At 42.4% G+C, this 18195-nt stretch overlaps 1 protein-coding gene across 8 annotated transcripts in view; it reads right to left on the bottom strand.

Moving 5' to 3' along the window:
- LOC137383870 (copine-8-like) overlaps positions 1-18195 on the bottom strand; it is a 699632-nt gene that overhangs the window by 134688 nt on the left and 546749 nt on the right. The gene's annotated exons all lie outside the window — the stretch shown is intronic.

Below are 18195 nucleotides of genomic sequence, written 5' to 3'. Positions count from 1 at the left end.
ATGGTAAAAGGAGGAGTGGGGCTGATTAAGGACCTAAAAGGGAATCTACATATGGAGGCAGAGGGCATAGCGGAGGTTCCAAATGAGTACTTTGCATCTGTCTTCACTAAGGAAGAAGATGCTGTCCAAATCATGGTGAAAGAGGAGGTAGTTGAGACACTGCATGGGCTAAAAATTGATAAAGAAGAGATATTATATAAGCTGGATGTAATTAAAGTTGATAGGTCACCAGGACTGGATGAAATGCATCCAAGGATACATAGGGAAGTAAGAGTGGAAACTGCAGAGGTACTGGCCATAATCTTCCAATCCTCCTTAGATACAGGGGTGGTGACAGAGGACTGGAGAATTTCATATGTTACAACCTTATTCAAAAAGAAGTGCAAGGACAAGCCCAGCAACTACAGACCAGTCACTTTAACCTCGGTGCTGGGTAAAGTTTTAGAAACAATAATTCGGGGCAAAATTAATAGTCACTTGGACAAACGTGGATTAATTAGGGAAAGCCAGCATAAATTTGTTAGGGGCAAATCGTGTTTAACTAACTTGCTTGAGTTTTTTGATGAGGCAACAGAGAGGGTTGATGAGGGTAATGCGGTTGATATAGTGTACATAGATTTCCAAATGGTATTTGATAAAGTGCCACATAATAAGCTTGTCAGCAACATTAGAACCCATGGAATAAGAGGGACAGTAACAACATGGTTGAGTGACAGGAAACAGAGAGTAGTTGTGAATGGCTGTTTTTCAGACTGGAGAAAGGTATATAGTGGGATTCCTATGGGTCAGTATTGGGACCCCTGCTTTTCTTGATCTATATTAATGACCTAGACTTGGGTGTACAGGGCGCAATCTCAAAATCTGTGGATGACACAAAACTTGGAAGTCTTGTGAACTTTGAGGAGGATAATGATAAACTTCAGAAAGACATAAATAGGCTAGTGGAATGTGTAGACAAGTGCCAGATGAAATTTAATGCAGAAAAGTGTGAAGTAATTCATTTCATTAGGAAGAATGAGGAGAGGCAATATAAATTAAAGGGTACAATTCTAAAGGGGGCATAGGAGCAGAGGGACCTTGGGGTATATCTGTACAAATCATTGAAGTTTGCAGGGCAGGTTGAGAAAGCGGTTAATAAAGCATATAGGATCCTGGGCTTTATACATAGGGGCATAGAGTACAAAATAAGGAAGTTATGATAAACCTGTATTAAACACTGGTTTGGCCTCAACTGGAGTCTTGTGTCCAGTTCTGGGCACGACACTTTCGGAAGGATGTTAAGGCATTAGAGAGGGTGCAGAAAAGATTTATGAGAATGGTTTCAGGCATGAGGAACTTCAGTTACATGGATAGATTGGAGAAGCTGAGTCTGTTCTCAGAGAAGAGAGAAGATTAAGAGGAGATTTGATAGGTGTGTTCAAAATCATGAGGGATCTGGATAAAGTAGATAGGGAAAAACCGTTCCCATTGGCCAAAGGATCCAGAACCAGAGAACACCGATTTAAGATGATTGTCAAATGAAGCAACAGTGACATAAGGAAATACATTTTTACGCAGTGACTGGTTAGGATCGAGAATGCACTGCCTGAGAGTATGGCGGAGGCAGATTTAATCAATCATCATTTTCAAAAAAGAACTGGATAATTATCTGAAGAGAAAACATTTGCAGGGCGACAGAGAAAAAGCAAGGGAGTGGGATGAGCTGATTTGCTCTTGGAGAGAGCCAGCATGGACTCGACCAGCCAAATGGCCTTCTTCTGTGCTGTAACCATTCTATGATTTCTGTCTTGGTTGCTGGCCTTGCCAGCAATGTTCATATCCTATGAATAACTATCCATCATTTGGAAATAAGGCATAGCGCTGAAAATAGTTTGTGCCTCTCACGCATGTCATCAGATGAGTCCACCCATTTCCATGTGTTTTGGACATAAAGTCTAAATTTGCCTCTCGTACATTTTCCTACCTCTTCTTAATGATGCAAATTACCACAGTGTCCAATCAATGAATACAGGTTAAAACTAAAGAACCAAATTTATTTATATAGCAACAATAGGACACAACAACATATCTAAAGAGTACAATCCACGACCTCAACCACTTAGAAGGATAAAGATGCCACCAAGTTTCCTTCCAAGTCACACACTATCCTGACTTGGAAATACATCATTGTTCCTTCATCACTGGGTCAAAATCCTGAAACTCTCCCTAACAGCACTGTGGGAGTATCTTTACCACATGCACTGCAGCAGTTCAAAAAGGCGGCACACCACCAACTTCTCACGGGCAATTAGGAATGGGCAGTAAGTGCTGGCCTTGCCAGCAATGCCCATATCAGATGAATGAATTGAAACATACTAAAAATAAGATAGAATCAGTTAACAAGGAGTTAAAATACATTTTCAGAATATGCTTCTTACATCATTTGATAAGTGATAGAACTATTGAAGAAACAGGCTCAAAGACTATGTTGCAAATCAGGACAAGAAAAGATGGAGCTTTTCAGCCTTGAAAGGAAGAAACTGAGAGGGGATCAATAGAACGGGAAAGGTAAACTCTGAACACTACTTTAAATTAAAATATGGTAGTTGAATGACTCAGCAATGACCAGCTTTGGCAAACGTGAGAAGCAGAATGCAGACTGGTTTCAATCTCACTTTGAAGAGCTGGAACCTGTCATAGTTGTTAAGTGCACTGCGCTATTGAATTATAAGAAAGCCCCCAGCGAGTTAACATCTGTAGAACTTAAAGTAGCCAGAGGTGCTGCACAAAGAACAGCCAAGCGCTGTGCAAATGACTACTGGCAACACCTATGCAGTCGTATTCAGCTGGCCTCCGACATCGGAATCATCAGAGGAATGTATGATGTCATTAAGAGAGCTTTTGGGCCAACCATCAAGAAGATCGCCCTCCTCAAGTCTAAATCAGTGGAAACAATCACTGAACAATGCAAGCAAATGGACCGCTGCATGGAGCACTACCTAGAACTGTACTCCAGGGAAAATGTTGTCACTGAGACCGCCCTTAATGCAGCCCAGTCTCTGCCAGTCATGGATGACTGATCGAACAGCCAGCAAAATCGGAACTCAGTGATGCCATTGATTCTCTAGCCAGTGGAAAATCCCCTGGAAAGGACAGCATTACCCCTGAAATAATCAAGAGTGCCAAGCCTGCTATACTCTCAGCACTCCATGAACTGCTTTGCCTGTGCTGGGATGAGGAAGCAGTACCACAGGACATGCGCGATGCCAATATCATCACCCTCTATAAGAACAAGGGTGACCGCGGTGACTGCAACAATTACCATGGAATCTCCCTGCTCAGCATAGTGGGGAAAGTCTTCGCTCGAGTCACGTTAAACAGGCTCCAGAAGCTGGCTGAGCGTGTCTACCCTGAGGCACAGTGTGGCTTTCGAGCAGAGAGATCCACCATTGACATGCTGTTCTCCCTTCGCCAGCTACAGGAGAAATGCCACAAACACGGATGCCCCTCTACGTTGCTTTCATAGATCTCATCAAAGCTTTTGACCTCGTCAGCAGACGTGGTCTCCTCAGATTACGAGAAAAGATCAGATGTCCACCAAAGCTACTAAGTATCATCACCTCATTCCATGAAAATATGAAAGGCACAATTCAGCATAGCGGTGCCTCATCAGACCCCTTTCCTATCCTGAGTGGCGTGAAACAGGGCTGTGTTCTCACACCTACACTGTTTGGGATCTTCTCACTGCTGCTCTCATGTGTTCAAGTCTTCAGAAGGAGGGATTTTCCTCCACACAAGGTCAGATGGTAGGTTGTTCAACCTTGCCTGCCTTAGAGCGAAGACCAAAGTATGGAAAGTTCTCAACAAGGAGCTCCTCTTTGCTGACGATGCTGCGTTAACATCCCACACAGAAGAGTGTCTGCAGAGACTCCGACAGGATTGTGGCTAACTGCAACAAATTTGGCCTAACCATCAGCTTGAAGAAAACGATCATGAGACAGGACTTCAGAAATGCTCCATCCATCAATATCGGCGACCACGCTCTAGAAGTGGTTCAAGAGTTCATCTACCTAGGCTCAACTATCACCAGTAAACAGTCTCTCATTGCAGAAATCAACAAGTGCAGGGGAAAGGCGTCCGCTGCTATGTCCAGACTGGCCAAGAGGGTGTGGGAAAATGGCGCACTGACATGGAACACAAAAGTCCGAGTGTATCAAGCCTATATCCTCAGTACCTTGCTGAGGTAGCAAGGCCTGGACAACGTATGTCAGCCAAGAGCGACGTCTCAATTCATTCCATCTTCGTTGCCTCCGGAGAATCCTTGGCATCAGGTGGCAGGACCGTATCTTCAACATAGAAGTCCTCGAGGCGGCCAACATCCCCAGCATATACACCCTACTGAACCAGCGGCGCTTGGGATGGCTTGGCCATATGAACCGCATGAAAGAAGCAGGATCCCCAAGGACGCATTGTACAGTGAGCTCATCACTGGTATCATACCCAATGTCTCCGCTTTAAAGATGTGTGAAATGCGACATGAAGTCCTGTGACATTGACCACAAGTCGTGGGAGTTAGTTGCCAGTGATCGTCAGAGCTGGCAGACAGCTATAAAGGAGGGGCTAAAGAGTGGCAAGTCGAAGAGACTTGGCAGTTGGCAGGAAAAAAGACAGAAGTGCAAGGAGAGAGCCAATGTGTAACGGCCCCGACAACCAATTTTATCTGCAGCGTCTGTGGAAGAGTCTGTCACTCTAGAATTGTCCTTTCTAGCTATTCCAGGCGCTGCTTCACAAACCACTGAACACCTCCAGGCGCTTACCCATTGTCTCTCGAGACAAGGGGGCCAAGGAAGAAGAAGGTAGCTGAATGAGGAAATGGCGATTTAAATGCGTAAAGGATGTGTTTAGGATGGATATCAGAAATTTGTTCTTCACACAAAGATTCATCCACATTTTGAATGGTAAGATAGTGGCAAAAACTGTGGAACAATTTAAGAAATAGTTGGATGCTGTGACGACAGGTTTGCATGTTCTTTCTGAATGGCTCTCAACCATATCTATCATGATCTCAGGAGTAGAATTCCTAGACACATGCTCTTGTTGTAATAACTGAACCCTGTGATTTTTTAAAATATCTTTGGCCTTCTTATCTCGAGAGACAATGGGTAAGTGCCTGGAGGTGGTCAGTGGTGTGTGGATCAGCGCCTCGAGTGGCTATAAAGGCCAATTCTAGAGTGACAGGCTCTTCCACAGGTGCTGCAGAATAATTTGATTGTCGGGGCTGTTACACAGTTGGCTCTTCCCTTGCGCCTCTCTTTTTTCCTGCCAACTGCTAAGTCTCTTCGACTCGCCACACTTTAGCCCCGCCTTTATGGCTGTCCGCCAGCTCTGGCGAACGCTGGCAACTGACTCCCACGACTTGTGATCATTGTCACAGGATTTCATGTCGCGTTTGCAGACGTCTTTAAAGCGGAGACATGGACGGCCGATGGGTTTGATACCAGTGGCGAGCTCGCTGTACAATGTGTCTTTGGGGATCCTGCCATCTTCCATGCGGCTCACATGGTCAAGCCATCTCAAGCGCCGCTGACTCAGTAGTGTGTATAAGCTGGGGATGTTGGCCGCCTCGAGGACTTCTATGTTGGAGATACGGTCGTGCCACCTGATGCCAAGTATTCTCCGGAGGCAGCGAAGATGGAACATATAAGCATTGATGGCTTTCAAGGCTGTTATAGAACTAACCACCTTTGTAATGTAATGTGTTTCAACCATGGAGCCTGGTACAACTCCTCTCACAAAGGCAACATTTTATGATGAACAATATCTTTGAGTAACGGACTTGCTTTGTGTGGACTCCAATCTACAAGATGATAAAATGTGTAAATGCATTACTGGGAATCTAACAGTAATCCATATGGAATGACTTTCCTTTGCTGAAGGAACTGTACATTTGTGGCCCAGGTCTATTGCTAGAGAAATGGCCACTCTCACTTTGGCTGGTTTTTCATTTAAGCATTGGCTGTGGGCAACATTGAGTTAACAAAGCCTTAAGTTAGAAGAACAGGTTTACTAACATTTGTCTCAGGTTCTTGTTTTACTCATAACGATAACAGTTGGCTCTTAAATGGTATTACTCATATATTGTCACCACCCAATCAGTCCTCTACTCAAGGATCACTCCCTTGAATGCTCCAACACACTTCATTGTGAAGTGATGAGGTAACACAGCCACTCCTGTGATTCTTCTGCTCTGCTGCTCTGGGAAGGTGGTGAGTAAAAGTCAGAAAGATCTCCTCAGGGAGGGAAATAGAGAAAAGAAAGATGACCCTTATATACAAACATCCTTGTGCCTGGTTACAAAGAAATGCTTATGGCAGGGAAGAGGAAACAAGCCTTTGGAGGAGAGAGGAAATATCTCTTTCTGTATCTTGTCTTTTGTGTCTTTTTATTCTACTATTCTTATTCCTAATCTGTACACAGCTCACTCAGCTGTGGTTGTTCATGTTCTGTGTTGGCTCCTCCCTTTCTCTTGGTGTCCTGTGATAATATGGGTTGGAAGTGGTATGGTCCTCAGTATCCATATCATCAGTTTGACTGAAATTGTAGTGACTTTTCACTTGTTATATAGATTCTGAAATATTCCATTGATAGCATTTATAGCAAAATGCCAGAATGTAAAAGAGGGAATGTAATCCTGAATTAATGTATTAATTAATCTTGTTATTGGCAACATCCTGTTCCTAGCTGTTTGGGGAAAGGAGAAAACAGCAAAGTTGGCAAGTGAACTAAGAATTCTAGGGCAGAAGGCAAAGGGGAGGCAGATGGCCCTGAGCTCTATTGAGAGTGCAGATGACCCAGTAGCTGCAGATGATAGCTTCAGAAGATTTTTGCATTAACTCTACACACAATTCATATATTTAAGTTTTACATATGTTCCTACAATGATCATCTAAACAATGCATGCTTTCAATCAAAATGGAAGTATTCCAACTCATTGTGATATCAAACCTGAAAGAGCCTCAGCAAGATAGCACAGTAGCAGTCCCTGTGGTGGCACATCACAGGACTATGGCAGACATTACTCAGCAGCAGAGAGAATAGACACCAAAATGTGCATCTAAATACATAGAGGGTATATTACTGGTGGATATGAATTTTACTTTTACAGATGAAACAAACCAAACATACCATTCATGGAAATGTATTTTATATCCAATTGTTTGCTATATCATGTACTTTAAAATTCTCAAGCATTTTGATTGACACTATATAATATTCTGTGCAGATATTTTGAGCAAGGGGATTGTTTTTCAGCTGGATTTAGTTGGAGTGAAGCAGACAGAGGATTACTTGTGACTAATGACCCCTTCAAAATATAGTTGTTGTGTGCAGCCAGTTTTTTCAGTGTGCGATTCCTTTAATTTTTTTGTTTGGCCGTGCACACACATTCATCACAGAACAAGAACTGCCGGAGACCTTCCAGGCTGCTGCGAGACTGCACGCTCATGCGGCTTGGCAGGAACAGTGCTTGGGACAAGCCAATCTATAGCTCTATTCAGCTATAAGACCACTTGGGGTATAGACACATACATTCAGTGTAATACTATGCAGCATAATGGTGTAATACTATACTTACACAACTAGTGGAACCAAATAAACTCTTGAAATTTTTGTTCATACAATATCATTAGTGCTATATTCAATCTAAACTCCAGCAGTAAAGTTAGATCCTTTAGGAACAATCTGAATAATTGTTAAAATGAACCTCATCATGAATCTATGAAGTGATTTTCCTCTTAGTCCTTTTTGAGGAATAGCAAATGGTATCCGTACTACATGCATCCAGTTTCTAACTATTATGACAACATATATAAATCAGCTACAGATAATCTAACTTACATATTGGACCACTGGTCAACAAATATGTGATTCTGAAAACATTGTAGTGTATTGGGCATTGTAGTTATATAACATTATCCCTACAGTGCTATATTCTACTCATTAAAGAACAATCACTTGTAATTAGCTTTTTCATGCTATATTCCCAGTGCTCACTGCAACAACTTAATTCCTCTTTGTTCCCACTTGTCCTGCATTATTGAATCATTCTTTTTCATCACAGCTCCAATGCTCTAGTTAGTGATTCAGATCAAGCCATGGCAAATTTCTCAGTTCTCTTGAGAAGTATACACAGCAAATTTCCTAGGCATATAGATAAAAGGCAATAGGTTGCAAGGCTCTAAAAATAACTGGTAGCACAAAAGTGCATAAAGGCTATTGCCAAACTAGCCAGGCTGAGTAATGGTTTGGTATAACCACTGAAGCATAGCCAGCCACCAAATTCAGAGCCAGAAGATGGCTATATCATTGGTAATTTTAATTTTCAGCTCTAGATGATTAGGCTTTCTGCATAGGAAGGCAGGAGGGGTAAATATTGAATAATTGAGAGGCAGGATTTTCTGTTTTGGGTCGGGATTCTAGTTTCGGGGTCAAATGCGGGTCGCGACCCTGCACGGTATTGCTAACAGTTACCAGACACCGATTTGCCTGTATTGCCCAGTTAGTGGCCAGAGGGTATGCTTGCTGTTCAATTAGGGATGGTGGATGGTCTTTCGATGCTGGAGGGCCAATAGGAGGCTCTCCAGTACGGAATTTGCTGCAGCCTGCCATTGCAGGTAAGGGAGAGAGGGGGCGTTTTCATCTTGAGGTGCCCTCTAAGCACTTTTAAAAGGTTTGAACAAAGAGCATAAAAACATAATAAAGAGCAGGAATAGACTATTCGGCCCCTCAAGCCTGCTCTGCCATTCAATTTAATCATAGCTGATCATCTACCTCAACTCCACTTTCCTGCCTGCTCACCAAAGTCCTCGATTTCCTGAGAGATCAAAAATTGATCAATCTCAGTCTTGAATATGCTCAACAATGGAGCATCCATAACCCTCTGGGGTAGACAATGCCAAAGAATCACAACCCTCTGAGTGAGGAGATTTCTCATCTCCGTCTTCAATGATTTAACTCCTATCCTGAGTCTGTGCCCCCATGTTCTAGATTCCCCAGACAGGGGAAATAATTTCTCAGTGTCTACCCTATCCAGCCCCTTTAAAATCTTGTATATTTCAATGAGATCACCTCTCATTCTTCTAAACTCCAGACAGCATTGGCACAAATTACTCAGCTTATGATAGGACAACCCTCTCATCTCAGGAACCAATCCAGTGAGCCTTCGCTGCACCGCTTCCAATGCAAGTATATTCTTCCTTGGAGACCAAAAGTTTGCACAGTACTCCAGGTGTGGTTGCACCAAAGCCCTGTATAATTGTAGAAAAAACATCCTTATTCTGGTGCCCCAATCCCCTTGCAATGAAGGCCAACATACGATTTGCCTTCCTAATTGCTTGCTGTATCTGTATGTAATCTTTCTAAGTTCCTTGTACGAGTATACCCAAGTCTCTCTGAATATCAACATTTGAAAGTTTCATGCTTTTAAAAAAATTCTGCTTTTCTATTCTTAATACCAGAGTGAATAACTTCACGCTTCCCCACATTATACTCCATCTGCCATCTTGTTGCCCACTCACAACCTGTCTATATCTCTTTGCAGCCTCTCTGTGTGCTCCTGAAAGCTTAAATTCTCCCCTAACTCTGTATAGTCAGCAAACTTGGAGAGATTCCTTGTTGTTTCTTCGTCTAAGTCATAAATATAGATTGTAAATAGCTGAGGCCCCAGCACTGATCCATGTGATGTCCACCAGTTACAGCCTGCAAACTTGAATATGCCCCATTTATCCCTACCCTCTGTTTCCTGTCCATTAACCAATCCTCCATCTATGCTAATAGATTACCTTCAACTCCATGAGCCCTTATCTTGCATATTAACCTTCGTGTGGCAGCTTATCAAGTGCCCTTTGGAAATCCAGTATACTACATCTACTGGTTCCCCTTTATCTACCCTACTAGTTACATAGTCAAAAACCACTAATAAATTTGTAAAACAACATGTAAAACCATGTTGACTTTGTCTGATCATACACTGATTTAATAAGTGTATTGTGAAGACTTCCTTAATAATAGATTCCAGCATTTTCCTGATGAATGATGTCAGACTAACTGACCTGTAGTTCCCTGTTTTCTCTCTCCCTTCTTTCTTGAACAGCCAAGTTACATTTGCTAACTTCCAATCTGCTAAGACTGTTCCAGAATCTCGAGAGTTTGGAAAATCATAACCAGTGCATCCACTATCTCTGCAGTGACATCTTTTAGAACCCTTGATTACAGGCCATTAAGTCCTGGGGATTTGTTGGCTTTTAGTCCTTCAAATTTCTCCAATACTTTTTCTCTGCTGATACTAATTACCTTAATTTTCTCACTTTTATTAGCCCCTTGGTTACCCTCTATTTCAGGTATGTAATTTGTGTCTTCTAATAGGAAGGCAGACATGAAATAGTTGTTCAGCGTCTCTGCCATTTCCTCATACCCCATGATAATTTCTCCGGTCTCTGTCTCTAAGAAATCATCATTTACTTTAGCTACTCTCTTAAAAAATGACCACCGCTGTCTGTGGCTGCTGCAATGGTCAGGCAGATGAGGCGCATTGGGGGGTGGGGGTGGTGAAGTGGGGTGCTCAGTCATCCTGGAGCACTGGCTCCCCAGTCTGCCACCGGGCGTCTGCCTCCAGGCAGCTGCCGTGCTACCAACGCACAGTAGGCCTGATCAATGGCCTTAATTGGCCTTTAAATCACCTTAACTAGCTATCTGCTGCTTGTGAGCAGGTAGCTGTTCCGCCCCCGACCTGGCCTTCCGAAAATGGCTCGAGGGCAGAATGGTGCAAAAATTACATGCCCTGACCACCCCTCCATTTCTGCCTCCATATCAGGGCGAAAATCCTGCCTATGATGTTGAAGGGTCTCACCCCTCAGTTTCAAATGGGAACCACAACAGCTGAAGTAGTGATGAACAAAATTCAGCCCCGAGTTTTCCAGAAAATTTCTTCCTGCCTATGTGGCCTTGTAACCATTATACACAAAGGAAGACACAAATCTATATTGAAAAATATGCTTCACTTCCTCCTTTGTATAAACAAAAATAAAAGCTTTCATAGTCATGCAAGAGGCTGTCTTCTGTTCTGAACTGTGGTGCACTGTGCAAGACTATGGAAGCTAGGAGGGCAGAAATTGCTGCTATTTAAAAAGGATTTTGAGGAGTAAGCCATTAAAAATCAAATAACAAATTGTGGGTTTTTTTGCAAAAGCACAAGCTGAGCACTTTGCTGTTGAGGGACTTGGAACACCTGGAACAAACTCTAACATACCTACAAAAGTGCAGCAGCACTCTCTTAATTACACAGGTTTAAAAAGTAAAAGAACCTGTTATCAAAGAACATAGGGAAAGGTCAGTGGAATGGAATAAAGGTAGATTACTCCTGCTCCATAGGTAGCACTCGCACAGGCACAGCAAGTGATTGGCCTCATTTTGTGCTGTAATTTTTATGATTATAGTGGTAATCACTGATTCACTGAAATTTTGGGAACAATCATTACAAATTCCTGCATTAGGCATTATTGTCTCAGCAGGTAAAAACAAATATTCTCCTGCTGTAGCTGAGCACTGCATCAGCACTCTTTCTCACTATGTGCATTTGTGTGCCAAACACGATGTCAGTTGAGGAATGGAATACTTTATCTGTTGTTGCCATCCAGTATTGTCAGGTGCTCCCAGACCAGGCACAGCACAGCCAAATGGGAGGAAAGCTGCCTTAACTCTGCCTAAATAATAGGGCTGCCTTTTGAAATCCCAACATAACTGCCATCATGATTGCATGGTTTGGGCCACTGAGTGTATGCTAGCAGAGTGACAAGCTTTGGTGAGCAAAACCAAAAGGAAGAAAAAGCTAATATGGAGCATGAAATGGAGGACGAGGGCAAACAACACAGGTAGGGGCCCACAACATTGCCTTCTGTCATGCTCATGTGAGAAGGAATTATGAACTACATAATGAACTTATCTCACAAACCCAAAAACGGACACTTTTCCTGAAAAACAAGATGGGGATGAGACGTCAGGTGACCTTATCCTATACTGCCAAATCACATGGAAACTACAAGAACCCTGAGTCGATATTCATGTCTGGACCAGCCTTGGAGAAGACATTAAAATGTAAATGGCCAAATTATGTATTAATGGTTACCTCTCCTCAACAAATTGAGTCAACAATGGCATGGCAGAAATAGTGTCTCCAAATTCAAACTCAACTGAATTGGTGTGAAAAGACTCCACTTTATCAATATGGAATGAAGATGGGCAACATCCAGACCCAATTGTTGAACAATTACCCCATTATCAGACACCTTTTATGAGGACAATGGTAAAGAGAAACCACGGTCACAAGACAGAAACCAGATTCTGATAAGGAGATTAATCCCATACCCCGCCACCCCATTATCCCTGCCTGTCCCCCCAGGATCTACCCGAGATTCACTGCCAGGGAGGCAGCCAGCTTAACGTCATCATTCTGGAACTGGCAAAATGCCTCTGGAAGCCTGAGTAGGGTCCTCAGCTCACCAGAAATATGCTGATGAAGCCTTAAGCCTCTGACTTCCCCGACACACACCCAACACAATCCACATCTATTTCAGGCCTGAAAAAGGGCCAATGCGAATTTCTTATGTTTTGCCCAGACTGATGTCAATGATAGCTGAAGGTATGTCCTGTAGGCTGGACATGGGAAATGTGTGGATGCATCAGTTCCATTAAGCTAAACAAATGATAGAATGTTTCTCAGTCTTTCACAATTTTTTTTTGGTTCCTTCTCCAAATTTATTCAAAGAATAGCTAGAGGACAAATTTCAAAACTTTATTTAGCCCATTGTATTTTTTGACAATTGAGGCAGTGTAAATATGAATGACTGAGCAAAATGATTTCTGTTATGACATTAAAGGAGAAAGTTAGCTTTTTGTCCTTTATATAACCTCTACAAAATAAAAAATGAAGGAAATGATTTATAAACCGCCATGTAGTTCAAGGAAAAGGCAGGAGTAATGGATACATCTTGATTCATTATATTGAAAATACATATTAGAATTGATGCAACCAAATAATTCAGTTAGGATTGCATTTTAATACAGGATCCATTTGTTGGATAAATATTTCCAATAACATTTACCATGTTTTTTGTTTATGAATTTGATTGCCAAGCTAATGTTAACTTGTGTAGATAATCAGCCGTTCGGTGGAGTGGAATACTGGCCACCATGAACCGGATTGAGACCTCAAGTTCGCTTTATTTTCCCAACTAGTTGGACCAGAAAGATGTTGGCTTTTATTTCACCACAATAAATAATGACTAACTGACCTTTTCTTTTTTTAATTAATTCTTCTGACTTTTGAATGCTTTTATTTGAACAGGACAGTGGATGAATAATGAGGAGAGAGGAGGTACAGAACTGATTTGATGAAAATCTAAGCCCAACATTGCAGCTAAATATCAATACTAACCAAAGGCCTGAGCTGACATTATTTCTGCTACATGTATTTTTACAACTCCTGCATCCTGTCAGCTTCATCAAACTAGTAAAAATCACTGCTAAGTTTTCAGTATCTCTGTTTTAATAAAAACATTGGCCAGATTTTGTAGCCAGCGGCGAATAAATGGCACCAGACATTTATTACACTTATACATGCCTACAGATTTTCTGCAGGCTTTTTCACTGGAACATTCCTGTGTTAGAAATCACACCGTATCTGGAACTTGTGGGAACCACAGACTGAATTTTGTGCCAACGGCGAGGCTCCCAGTGCCTGGCACTGGACAGAAAAGGTGGTGGGAAACCCTGCATCAGCCATTTTGAGGCCCTCAGGCATGATTCTACAGCGCCAGGCAAATTAACCTGGCACAGGGATCCCTGTTGTCATGAAAATGTGCTACGCTAAATGATGATTTTTAACTCATCAGTTGGAAACTGACATTGAACTTTTAAAAGGAAAGCTGGGATCCTAAATTCAATTTTTAAAAAGACAACAGCCAAGATGGCCAACGTAATTTTCATTGAAATACCTCACATTTCAAAGTATCGAGGTAGAGATGCATGTCTGAATAGCCCTCATCCAGAACAATGGCTTGAGCGGTTGAATGAGCTGTCTGGTATTGCCTTCATTAGCAAGACAGTCAAAGCCATCTTGGAACATTAATACTAGTGGAGATGAACCTCAAGGGGTAATCATAAAACAATAAGACCCGAGAGAAATGGAATTCTTAGATTTGGATCTTATTAAAGTGCAAAAGAGAATACACTGGGACAATCATATGAAAATCTGTGTGAAAACTTGTGTAAGGCATTTGGATATCTCTTGTATTTCTATTATGCTGTAAGGTATCTTTAATACCTCTTGCATTTCTGTTTCTAAGTAAAATGTAACCAGTTGTGGTATGGAGTGCAGAGGACATCAGGACAAATGGAAAATTCTGACCGAAGGCATAGGCCTGAATTTTACGCCACCTCCCACCAAACAGCGGGAAAGTAGCGAAGGTTGGGGGGGGAGGCGTAAAATAGAGTAGAAGGTTCAGGGGGCCCTTCCCGACCCGCTCCGTCTACTACTTTACGCAGGGTAGCGGCGGCGAAAAACGGCCCGCCCACCCCAGGCCAATCAAGGCCCTCAAGTGGCCATTTAACGGCCACCTAAAGGCCTCCACCCGCCGCCACAAGGATTTTACCATTGGCAAGTGGGCAGCCCAGGCCTCTTGGAATATGTGTGAATGGTTTCCTTCTTTGCTTTAACAAGATGCAGATATTACATCCATTGCTGGTATGCACCTAAGACCTTCCCTACTGAGAGCAGGATATGACCACATGCAGATGGTCTTGCATGGTCATGGTGGGATTGATAAAGGCACTGAAACCTAATCAGATGACTCAATTTAAGACATTACCTTATATGTTGAGGGACCAGGGTCAGATAGGGGTATATAGCCACAGCCCACAAGGACACTGTTTCTGCAGCTGGGAAGTGTGACTTGGTCAGTCACAGGAAGTCATGCGGAAGAATTTGTTCAGTGGATCTGACCACCCATGAACGAGCTTCTGTACGTGGGACTAACCATGCAACTGTTGTTCTATGTATATACTATTGCTTGGTGGCTTAATAAAGGTTTACCATGTAAAGTGAAAATTGTATCCAAAGTTTGTTTCATGTGATTGATACTCAGTATGGGGTCAGCAGTTTTTAGGGAAGTGAGGCCTCTGTCTAAGAGTCTTACACTTGGAGTTTCTTTTGAACACATCAGACGAGCATCTGAGCTAACCAGTGCAGGGCCCCAGTGGGGCTGTGTCTCTCTTTCTCTCCAGGTAACACCGTAAGTTTTGCAAAATATCGAAGTCTATCATTGCTGCAGATAGAGACTCCAGGGAGAAAACCATCTACATCACCGTATCCAAAAAAACCCTGAACCAGGTGGCCACCTCTACTGACCAGAAACTTCAGGACGAGTTCGTCAAGAAGACAACTGAATTACCGGACTCCGTAGACTATATATTATTTTGTTTGTTCTGGACTCTAATCCAACCAAACTATTCTTCTTCACTCTGTAGTGTGTGTGAGTGTGTGTGTAAGAGAGACTAAGGAAAAAGAAAACTTTCATATGTCAATCTGTGTGTTAATACTTTGCTTCGTTACTGGCTATGTCTTTTTTTTAATAAACTGATAATTTTGTTTTTTATGATGTTTATTAAAGAAACCTGGTTGGCGTATTTTATTCTGGGATAAAGAATAGAGTCTTTAATTGACCTTATTGGTAAGTGGGTAAACATTTAAATATATGCTATGACCTGTGGAGAAGTGAAACTAACGGTCGTAACAATGGACAAGCATTAATTTTTTTCTGGTAGGTTTAGTGGGTACCTAATACGAAAGTACCTCAGCTTCATGCCCTTCCAAATGTTTCAATGGAGAATATTTGGGTGAGGTATTGTTATAGCAAAGCTTCTTGAGGAACTAGGCAACTCAGACAACATATTTTTTTTATGTGTTCATGGGATGCATGCATTGCTGTTGTTACGACCATGTGGTGTGACATGGGCAGTTCCCACTGTTCAACTCCGCACCTGGTCGCAGCAAGTGTATTTGCATTAGAGTTTAGCCCCTTGGTGTTATAATTTAATCTTCAAATAAAACAGGTTTTCATGTAGGCTTTAAAAACAGAAGATCAATTGTTTATTGGGCGGCACAGTGGCGCATTGGTTAGCACCGCAGCCTCACAGCTCCAGCAACCCGGGTTCGGTTCTGGGTATTGCCTGTGTGGAGTTCGCAAGTTCTCTCTGTGACCGCGTGGGTTTCCTCCGGATGCTCCAGTTTCCTCCCACATGCCAAGATTTTCAGGTTGATAGGTAAATTGGCCATTGTAAAAAATTGCCCCTAGTGTAGGTAGGTGGTAGGAGAATTGAGGGAAGGTGGAGATGTGAGAGGGAAAAATGGGATTTATGTAGGATTAGTATAAATGGGTGGTTGATGGTTGGTGCGAACTCAATGGGCCGAACAGCCTGTTCCATGCTGTATCTTTCTATGACTCTATTGATCAATATGCCCAATCCCAAAATTGTCACACCACATTCGCTCGCAACACATGCACGCATACACACACAAAAAAATGAAACAGAGAAGGGAAAAAGGAAGATGGCTTTTCGTGGAGGGAAAGGTTATGATAAACCGATTGAATTCTCTTGGAAATCAAGTTTTAGATGGATGCAGGCCTGAGATGAGTGTAGATTTCTCTCTTGATTGAAGGTTCAGTTGAAGACGGTGGGTTACTTCGAGCTCTCACTGCTGTACTGTCGATGTCAGATTCTACAGCAGGGCAGGTGCTTTCTGGCTTGGCTAGAATGCAAGCTGTTTGATGTTGCTTCTTTCCTGGGTGAGTCTCTCTCTCTCTCTCTCTCTCTCTGGCTGGCTTTTTAGGGTGAAGCTGTTATCGCTCACCTCCTGTTAGGAGACTCTCTGGTTTATCCCCTATAGTGATCACACAATGGCTCAGGATATGGCTACTTCACACCTCCTTCGTTTCAGAAGACATTCAGTTCTGGAATGTTTTAAGGTAAGTGTAGAATGGGTTCTATTGACACCTTTTAGCTTTGAAGATTTGTCCTTTGTCTTGTCAGACAATTTGAACACACCAAAGACCAATCCCTTTTTCTTCAGTGGCCATTTTGAACCATTGTTCACTTTTTAAAATAAAGGTTCATCTTTTAAGGAAAAGGTCAATTTTTCAGAACACTTCTGGAGTTAATTTAGGAGTTAATCCATGATTTTTGTATTATCGTATTATTGTACTATCGGCATTGACATGGCCAGCATTTATTACCCATCCCTAATTGCCCTCGAGAAGGTGGTGGTGAGTCACTATTTTGAACTGCTATCATCATGTGGTGCACAGTGCTGTTTGGGAGGGAGTTCCAGGACTTTGACCCAAATCATCTCTGGAATTCGGCTGTTTTGTCCATGTTTGGGCCATGGTCTGGAGCAGAGTGGTCACAGTGGAACCTAAGCTGTGCATCAGTGAGCAAGTTATTGGTGAATAAGTGTCAATTGATAGCACTGTTGATGTGGCTTCCATCACTTTGCTGATGATCGAGAATAAACTGATGGGGTGATAATTAGCCAGATAGAAATTTTCCTGCTTTTTTGGACAGGACTGCGTGCTAAGTTCCAGAAAGTTTGTTGCGGAAGGATGATGCTGGAGCCTATCTTTACTCAGTTTCACATTTATTGTGCAGAATAAAAGGATTAGAAACATGTAGATCCTCACTCAAAAACCACCACCAGTCTCAATAATTGTCTGCAAAAGGTGCTCAAGACTCCAATTAATATCCTCCACCTGCATATAATTAAACAATTGATACACAATTAACAGAGTAATACTGAGCAATTTTCCACTTTGTTGGGTAGGTGGCAGCTGCACCGGAACAGATTGGTGAGGGGTGTGGCTAGTTCTGGAACACAAATCTCCAGCACTGCAGCCCGGGTGTTGTTCGGACCCATAGTCTTTGCTGTGCCCTGTGTGCACAGCCATTTCTTGACATCATATGATGTTGATATTTCTGCATTTAACTGCACATGTGCAGTCACCAGAAGTTGCTGTCCATTTTACACTTGAATAATGGCAAGCGCTGATAGCCTCATCGTTATTTTTTAAATGGCCTTTTGGTGTGATAAAAAGCATCAGAAATGTACAC

The sequence above is a fragment of the Heterodontus francisci genome, chromosome 25, assembly GCF_036365525.1.
Source record: "Heterodontus francisci isolate sHetFra1 chromosome 25, sHetFra1.hap1, whole genome shotgun sequence".
NCBI classification, from domain to species: Eukaryota; Metazoa; Chordata; class Chondrichthyes; order Heterodontiformes; family Heterodontidae; genus Heterodontus; species Heterodontus francisci.
The sequence above is the reverse complement of the archived record's forward strand: the minus strand, read 5'-3'. Positions and strand labels throughout refer to the sequence as shown.